This window comes from Elaeis guineensis, chromosome 3 (genome assembly GCF_000442705.2).
Source record: "Elaeis guineensis isolate ETL-2024a chromosome 3, EG11, whole genome shotgun sequence".
Taxonomy (NCBI): domain Eukaryota; kingdom Viridiplantae; phylum Streptophyta; class Magnoliopsida; order Arecales; family Arecaceae; genus Elaeis; species Elaeis guineensis.
The window spans coordinates 6059215-6067665 of NC_025995.2; the positions used below are offsets into that span (position 1 = coordinate 6059215).

The 8451-nt window shown below is 37.4% G+C and overlaps 1 long non-coding RNA gene across 3 annotated transcripts; it reads right to left on the bottom strand.

Moving 5' to 3' along the window:
• Window positions 1-4708: 4708 nt before the first annotated feature.
• Window positions 4709-7412, bottom strand: LOC109505655 (uncharacterized). 3 transcript variants are annotated; one of them, XR_002164248.3, is made up of 4 exons: window positions 6977-7412; window positions 6805-6881; window positions 6316-6389; window positions 4709-5007 (listed from the first exon to the last, which is right to left on the bottom strand). It is a non-coding gene; the product is annotated as an uncharacterized lncRNA (long non-coding RNA). The 3 variants fall into 3 exon arrangements; XR_012139444.1 differs by having other exon boundaries at window positions 4709-5056; XR_012139445.1 differs by lacking the exon at window positions 4709-5007 and adding an exon at window positions 5066-5883.
• Between the last annotated feature and the right edge of the window lie 1039 nt (window positions 7413-8451).

Genomic DNA, 8451 nt, shown 5'->3' on the forward strand with positions numbered 1-8451 from the left:
TAAAGCTAAGAGAAATTGCTGCCGTCTGACCACGGAAAGGATAAGCGAGCGACCGGAGAAAATAAAATTTATTACGGCTAATCCTCTATTGCATCCATCATCGGAGAAGAGCATCTGCAAAGAAATTCTTACTGATCAGAGTTATGTCCAACGGAGATCCTCTGATGTTTAAATCAGCAGGGAGCGATGAACAGCAGATGAAGAAGATTTGAATTGACAGAGTTTCAGCCTAAAATTGTCTTACCAATGCTATTTATTTATTTCTGTTTTATAGGTGATTCAGATATAATCGTCGAGTACGTGATCTCGCTTTTTATGGTACTAAATTATCGGACCATAATTATGGAGTTGATGGGCTGTTTATACTCACTAATGACCGTGATACGTAGTTGATAACTGTTTATAATTGTTAGATGTATAGGTTCCGTACATTTCGATTTTATGTGATCGTGGGAAGATAAACCGACTATATGTCGGTAGATCCGAATGAGCATCGATCAGTAACTCTGATATGCCGATGGTCATCAGTCGGATATTAACTAAGTCGTCGTGGTTGTCTGTTGATGATTGAGAACAGCCGACTGTCGGTCGGTCAGCGGATTGTGAGTCGGCATACTGTGTTCATAAGGTCGATGTAGAGTCGGAGTTGGAGGTTGGTTGACTTATTCCAACAAAATCCAAGCACTATCGGCCTCTCCCCCCAGACCTCTTGGGACATAAGTTTACCGTTATATCCCATGAAAATATAGGAATTCGCAGGAATACCCCTCAAGTCTAGAAGATGCATGAGCAAATGGCATGTGTGAGCTAGAAAGTTCCTGCTAGTTAGATCACATGCAATGAGGCGCTTTTGCTAATCATATGTCCCATTATCTAATCACTCTGATGAACTGATCGCAGAAAAGGTGCTGCACAAGCATAGCATGTTCTCTTCGGTGCTTTCAACAACGACTTCGGTGACCTTCTTGTGCCCTCTCATTGGCATCCTTGCCTCCACTATAAGAAAAAGGAGCTTTAGTGATGGCTATTAGCAATGATAATTTTGTCATTGCTAATAACACTTTTGACCGACCGCAAATGATGACCAATATTTATTCCGTCATAAAAAAAATATTAGCAAAGAAATTTTTGACTTTTAACGATGGTAATTTACATCGCTAATAAAAATTATATATTTTTTAAATTTAGTTGCAGAATTATTAACGATAAAAGATTTTTATTAGTGATGGTATTTTGCTGTCGCTAATAACCTTAAATTTTTCCTCCCTCGAATTTCTCCCTCTGCCCCTCATTTTCCCCCACCATCCCTCTCAGCTCCCCACGCGCCCTCATTTTTTCCCACCCCCCTCTCGGTTTCTGGATTGGCTCCCCCTTCGGCGACCAACCCCCTCTTTCCATGCCTCCGATCCCCCTCTTTCCCCCATCATTGGATCCCACTGCCTCGAGCCACCAGCCGCCTCCCTGAGCCACTGACCATCGGATCTCGCTTCCCCGAGCCCCATTCCATCGGACACTGAGCCCCTTGGCCACCTCCTACCTCCCCGAGCCCTGACCACCTCCCTGAGCTCTCGGCCCATCTCTCCCCAGCTGCCACCGGTCCCCTCTTCCCCCGTCGCTAGATTGGGTTTCCCTGAGTCTCCGGCTGTCTCTTCGAGCCCCCGGTCTGCCTCCCCCTGGCCGCCTCCTCGAGCCTCCATTCGTTGGATCCCGAGCCCCTCGATCGCCTCCCCCCTCCCCGAGCCTCGGCCGCCTCCCGCCTCCCCCCTCCTCAAGCCCCAACCACCTCCCCATGCCCCCAGCCCGCCTCTTCCCGACTGCCTCCGATCCCCCTTTTTCCTCCACACCCTCTCATTCTCCCCTTACATCCCCCCCACCCTCAGTTTTAATCTCCTCCACCAATGACCGACCGACCCTCCCTCTCTCCCTCTTCTGGTTCCCCAGCTCATGCACACCACCGTCCCCGTCGGCATCCCCACGCCACTTCTCCATTACCATCGTCCGCCTGTCGGATCTTCTGTGCCACATCCCCTCCTGGTTCTCCAGCTCACGCCCTCCCTATCCACATGCCACCACCTTCCTCTTCGCCATCCCCGTGCTGCCGAAGTCCCCGCGCCACTGCTCCCTTATCGGATTCATTTTTGTGCTCACAGCCTGATGGCCATTTTGGCTATATTTTTTGTCAGATCTTGATTTTTACCTATTGCTTCTTTGAACTCCTCTCTCGTTAGTGGGTTTTAGATCTGGAAGCTCATTTTTACTGAAATCTGAACGTGTTTATATCTAAATTTTGGATCTAATTATATATATGTTTAGAGTAATGAAGTAGGTAAGCATCGATCCCTTGATGATTTAATTTGATATAAGATTTGATATCTAATGATATTTTTGACAGATCATTCTAATGAATATTATTCTACCTTTATAATTTGTAGTTTTTTTATTGATCAATAGGGTATTTATTCTTGATTTCTGAGATCATGTTGGCATCATTTTATCTTTGCGAATGTTCGTTAGTGTTATCATTGTGAATGTAGTTCTCTAGCACTATGATGGTGGCTATAAAATTTCTAGTCATATATTCTCAAGTTCGTCCAATTATCTTCTGAGGAATCAAATATGGTTGCTATGGTCTTGTAGAGGTATTGCAGTGGGTACTGGATAGTATTACTTTCTAGATATTAGCATGTTACTGCGGCATCTGCATCTGCTTCTTAATTCTGATGGATAGTTCTTTTCATGGTTTTTGTTTAACATAAGAGAGTCAATATATAAAGGGTGTTTGGGTTTATTTTTAGGTTCCATAATGATAAGGATTGTATCATCTTTTGCATCGGATATTGATTGCTTGATTATCTATTTATGCATCTTCATTTTACTTCAAGGCATTTGAAGTCTTATGAATTCTTTAAATCATTATATTATTGTCAAAGCTGAAACTACTTATCAAATATTTTCATTATAAGCTCATGATATCGAGTATATTTAAAAAAAATTTTAAATCTGAGTTTTCTACTCTATGGGTTGTATATTTAAATTTTTAATGTTAGTCAAAAATCATGATCTTCTTCGATGCTATTGTTATAAGTTATGAAATCTAGGATAAAATATCTATACAAATTCAACAATATACTATTTGAGTATTATGATGATGAATCATGCCGTCCGTCTATCGAATTTTCTGCGCTATGTCCCCTCCCAGTTCCCTAGCTCACACCCTCGTCTTCTCCTCTTCTTTGTATGCCTCCTCTCCTCTATTGATAAGGCGACGCAGCTTTGAAAAGTTTGTTGTTCAGCAGACAACCGGCATGCAGCCATCATTAGATGGAAAGGAGAACAAGACAATGTGGGAGGGATCTTTTCCCTAGGTTGGCTTCTAAATTTCTTTCTCAAGATTGGCTGGGTTCTCTTTCTTGTTCTTCTTCTTGTCCTAGGTCTTCTAGATGGGTAATGGAGGTGATATTGTGCTTCTTGCGATCTTTTATATATTTTATCCTTAATACATCTTAATATTTTATTTTATGATTTTTTCATATAAAACATGCCCTATTATTCTTTTCAAAGCTGCTTGAGTCTAGAAAGAAGATCTAGGAGGTAAAAGTTCAATCTAACTATCCAATCGATAGATTGGAGGTATCTATAGCTTCGTATCATCGAATGAAACGTATAGAAATAATCTGTTCGAGAATCAAATTAGTATATCGAAATATACACTTCCACATCAATATATATATTTTTATATTAAAATTTATTAATAATATTTTATTTTTCTTCATTATAGGATGCTAAGATATCTGACTCTCATCCATCAACTGCTGGAGAGGACGTATAGGAGCAGAAGGAGGATGACGGTAGGGGTTCGAGGTCGGGCCACTATCGGACCTGCTCTGACCCGATGGTGCCAGAATTAGATGTTCTGGGCCGCATGCATGTTACACTGATGTTCGGACAGTGTGGGATCACTGACACGAAGCAGCGTCTGAGTTTTAGAGCAGGTAAGTATATTAATAATTTTTTTTACTTATTTTAAATATTTATATTTAGAAGCTTCACATGTTTAAACTTGAATCCGAGAAGGAGATCTAGAGGTAAAAATTCAATCTAATCATCTAATAGATGGACCGGGAGTATCTATAGCTCCATATCATCGAATGAAATGTGTAAAAACAATCTGTTCGAGAATCAGAATAGTATATCGAAATATATGCCTTTGTATCTATATATATATTTTTGTATCGAAACTTATTAATAATATTTTATTATTTTTATTACAGAATTCTAGAACATCCGACCTTCATCCACAAGCTGTTGGAGAGGACGTACAGGAGCAGAAGGAGGACGAAGAGGATCTCACATGATTTTTTTTGATGTGTATACAATTTTGATACTTGTAAAGTAATATAAATTTGTAAAATTGTATACTTTATATTTTTAATATAATATAATTAATTTTATATTTATGATTGTGGTAAATAATTATTATTTTATTTATAACAGATTTTAAAAAATATAATTATTTATTACTGTGATTAAAATAACTTTTAAAAGATTTAATTATAATTTTTTTAAAAATAAAAAAAAAAACTATTAATAAAAAAATAAACTATTAATAAAATTTTAATTAATAATAAAATAAAATAAAAAAGTATTAGCGATTGTATTTTTCGTCGCTAATAATGATTATTAGTGATGAAATTTTTACTGTCGTTAATAATGATAATTAGTAATAAGATTATTTTTAATAAATTTTTAATAATAATTAAATAATTATTGATGATGGCAGTTAGCCGTCGCTATAATTTATTTTTTTATAATGTTCCTTCCCTGTTGCCAACGCGTTATGTACTCAAATCATCCACGGACCACGGTGCTCCAATTGACAACTCTGGCAACCCTCCTTTCCCCTCTGTTTCGTTCCCTCCTCATCGCTAAGCCTTCATCAATTTACTCTAAGTGTTGCACTCTGCATCTGGCCCGCCAGGTGTTCAACGACATGGGAGATGTTGTCTCCTGCAAAGCGTTCCCCAACGCTTATGCCTGTCTTGATGCTGATATAAATCTTGCAAGCAAAATATTTGAAGAAATGCCCAAAAGGTGGGATGTCACAATTTTCTCTCCAAATAAATTTATCGTAAAATAGCAGATTTAACGCTCATGCATATTAAATGTTCAGCATAAATTTGTGTTTGATTTGTGGCCCTTGAGATATCAGACTTCAATTTGTCTTTAAATAAACCTATGTAAAACAGTGCTAAAAAATACCATAATAATGACAAGCATTTGTTGAGTGTTTTATCCTGTAAAAGATCCAGCAGGCATTGCAGCATGCACTTTCATTTCAGAGAATCATAACAATTTCTATATGATAAAATTATATGAATGATGCATTATACATTTACCTTTAGTCCAAAAGAATGAGTATCATTATACTCTGACAGCAAATTTAAGTGAATGACAAAGCACTCAACAAATCCATATTCCAAAATTCACAAGAGTGATTAATGTTTGGAACTATAACAATTAGAACAACTGGCTATACTAATTTTGTGAAGCAAACTTAATGATGTTATCTGATTTCTATTTCAGATATATCAGAGAGCTAAATAATTTTTTCCTTAAACTCTCGCCAAAATACCACTTGATTTATTTGTCACAGATCGTTCAGTTGGTACCCCTGAAACTCCAGGACAGAGAGAGGATATGTGGCATTCACACTGCATTTCAACCCTTTATCTTATCATACATGCATGATGACTATCTAATAAAAATATTATTCAATAGATATAGTGCACATATATCTCTTGCTCATTTTATCCTATCCCAGTGAGCTGAATTCTGTCCCATCTCATCCCCATTTCCGTCTGGACTTTCCCTTTTCTTAGGTCTCTGAAAAGATAACATAAAACTCTCCAACTCAACTTTTATCATACAGCATGTGGTATATGATAAAATGATGAGAATTTGTAATCAATTAATACGAAAGGAAGATTTCAATAGGTGTATGATTATGAAAGAAAAATATTTTACATGCACCAAGAAGTATGCCCAGAACATAGCTAATGTAAGAAACACATAAAGAACTAGTTCAATCTTACAGGATATTCTAGTTTCTTGAAACCCATATATTGAACAAACTATTGGAAATACCCATTGACCAGCCTATCACTACTTGATGCAAAGGATGCATAGAAGTATATGAAGCATATTGGGGCAATGCAAGTACAAAATCAGATTGATGAAACCATATATTCCACATGCTTGTCATCCCAGATTTCTGAAAGTACGCTAAATACATCTAGCATAATTACCAATACCAACCTTACAAGCTCGCGAAGAAACACTTCTTTGCGGGTGTACAAACTATGAACCATCAAATCCAATAAGCGGCTGACCTACAAATATCATATAACAAAAATTAACAGAAGCAGGTCAAACATATAACCAAAGCTCATGATGAATAGATATAATGGGAAGAAAAAAAGATCGAATTACTGACTAAATCAAGAAAAATTTCATACTAGTAATTACAGATCCTTACCAAATTTGCAGATTAAATCGAGAAACCAAAAAAAAAAAAAAAAAGCTGATTCGAGGGTATTTTCATATTAGTAATTACAGATCCGATCAAAAAGATCCCCATCAAAATCTCTTAGATCCAAGAATAAAATTTGACAAAACATCAAAATGACTCCCAGATTCAATGGCAATGCTGTCTAAGGGGATGATCGAAGGTATTATAAGTAGAGATGATACAATATAAGTAGAGAAAAATCCTTGATCATCACTCATGATCATTGGAGCTCTTACCTTGAGTGTATACAAGGGGGAAAAACTCTGTTCGAAATCTTACAATCTCCACCAAAGGAGTTTCTCCTACGATGATCCTTCATAAATCATAAAATTATAAATTAAAAAAATAGTATAAAAAAATAAAAATGTACTATGCTCGGGAGAAGAAGATGAATAAAAAAAAAACCACATTTAATCAACGGCACCACCACATTTGGGAGAAGAAGAAGAAGCCGGAGAAGGAGGAGGAGAAGCCGGTGGATGAAGAAGACCGAATGTGATAGGTGTGAGGTGGTGGCTGAGATTTAGGACACTAGAAAGATATTTACAGCACTAAAAAAAGACTTAGGGCACTGGAAGGAGCTCTATAGCAGAAGCAAACAGAGAAGGATCGACGAAGATGATGAGATTTAGGATAGAGTAGATTGGATTTTATATCTGGGATTTTTGGATCCCGACGACACCTATAAGAGTCGTGTAAATTCCATTGCAAACCCCACCAAAAGCTTAGTTTCCAACGATGCTAATAAATGCCACTTTGAAATCAATTATTACAACCCAATTCACTCTTGAAATGCGTTGATGTTTCACAAGCGCCAGAGGGATGGGCGGAAGGTTTAAAAATTCTCGACACTAATAACTAGTGTCGCCAGATAAAAGCCGGCAATTCCTCCTTTTTTTTTGTGGTGTATATACTTTCATCATTCCACTAGGCACAATAGAATTCAATAGAACCAGTCGCCCTCTAGGCAAAAAATAGAAGATATTGTATAGATTTGTCAAGTATTGTTGGATCATTTTGAACAAAGATGAACACAACAAGTTGACCCTCTTTCTGACCAGTTGCCTCTGGTCTTGGCTATTGTCACTCCTTCCCAAAATGAGTACTTCATTGGAGGTGTTACTGAGGATGAAATTGAGACTGTTATCAAATCTATGAACTCTAATAAGACCCCCGAGCTAGATGGATTTTTCTCTCTATGTTTCAAGTCATTTTGGCCCATTATCAAAAATGATGTTATCCATGCTGTTTTTTTGCTCAACAACAATGCCGCAATCGTAGAAGCAAACCTTTATTGCTTTAATCTCCAAACGATCTATCCCAATGTTAGTTACTGATTTTGAGCCTATAAGTTTAAACCTACAACTATCTTAAACCTCTAATCTCTACGTTAATCCAGCTAACCATGGTGCCTTTGTCCTAGGATGGCATATTACTGAAAGCATTCTTATTATATAAGAAATTATGCACTTATTAATGCATGCACCTCGGTCTCAAAGTTTAATGGGGCTTAAAATTGATGTAGAAAAAGCTTTTGATAGAGTTAATTGGGCTTTTCTTTCCTATGTATTATATCATTTTAGTTTTCATCCTATGTTTATTGAAGTTTTCTTATATATCTTCGCTCCACAATTTGCTTTGTTAATCAATGGTGTTCCAACTTCATGGCTTCACGCCACTATGGGGCTTCGGCTAGGCTATCCTCTATCACCATTCCTCTTTATTTTTTGCTCTAATATCTTGGCCAGTTTTACTTCATCTAGCCACTACAACTCAGGTTTCTAGGGTTTATCGAACAAGTCGGGCTGGCCCACTTATAGCCCATATATTTTTTGATGGTCACTGCTTCTTAGTTGCTCGGGCTATGGTTCATGACTATGTGT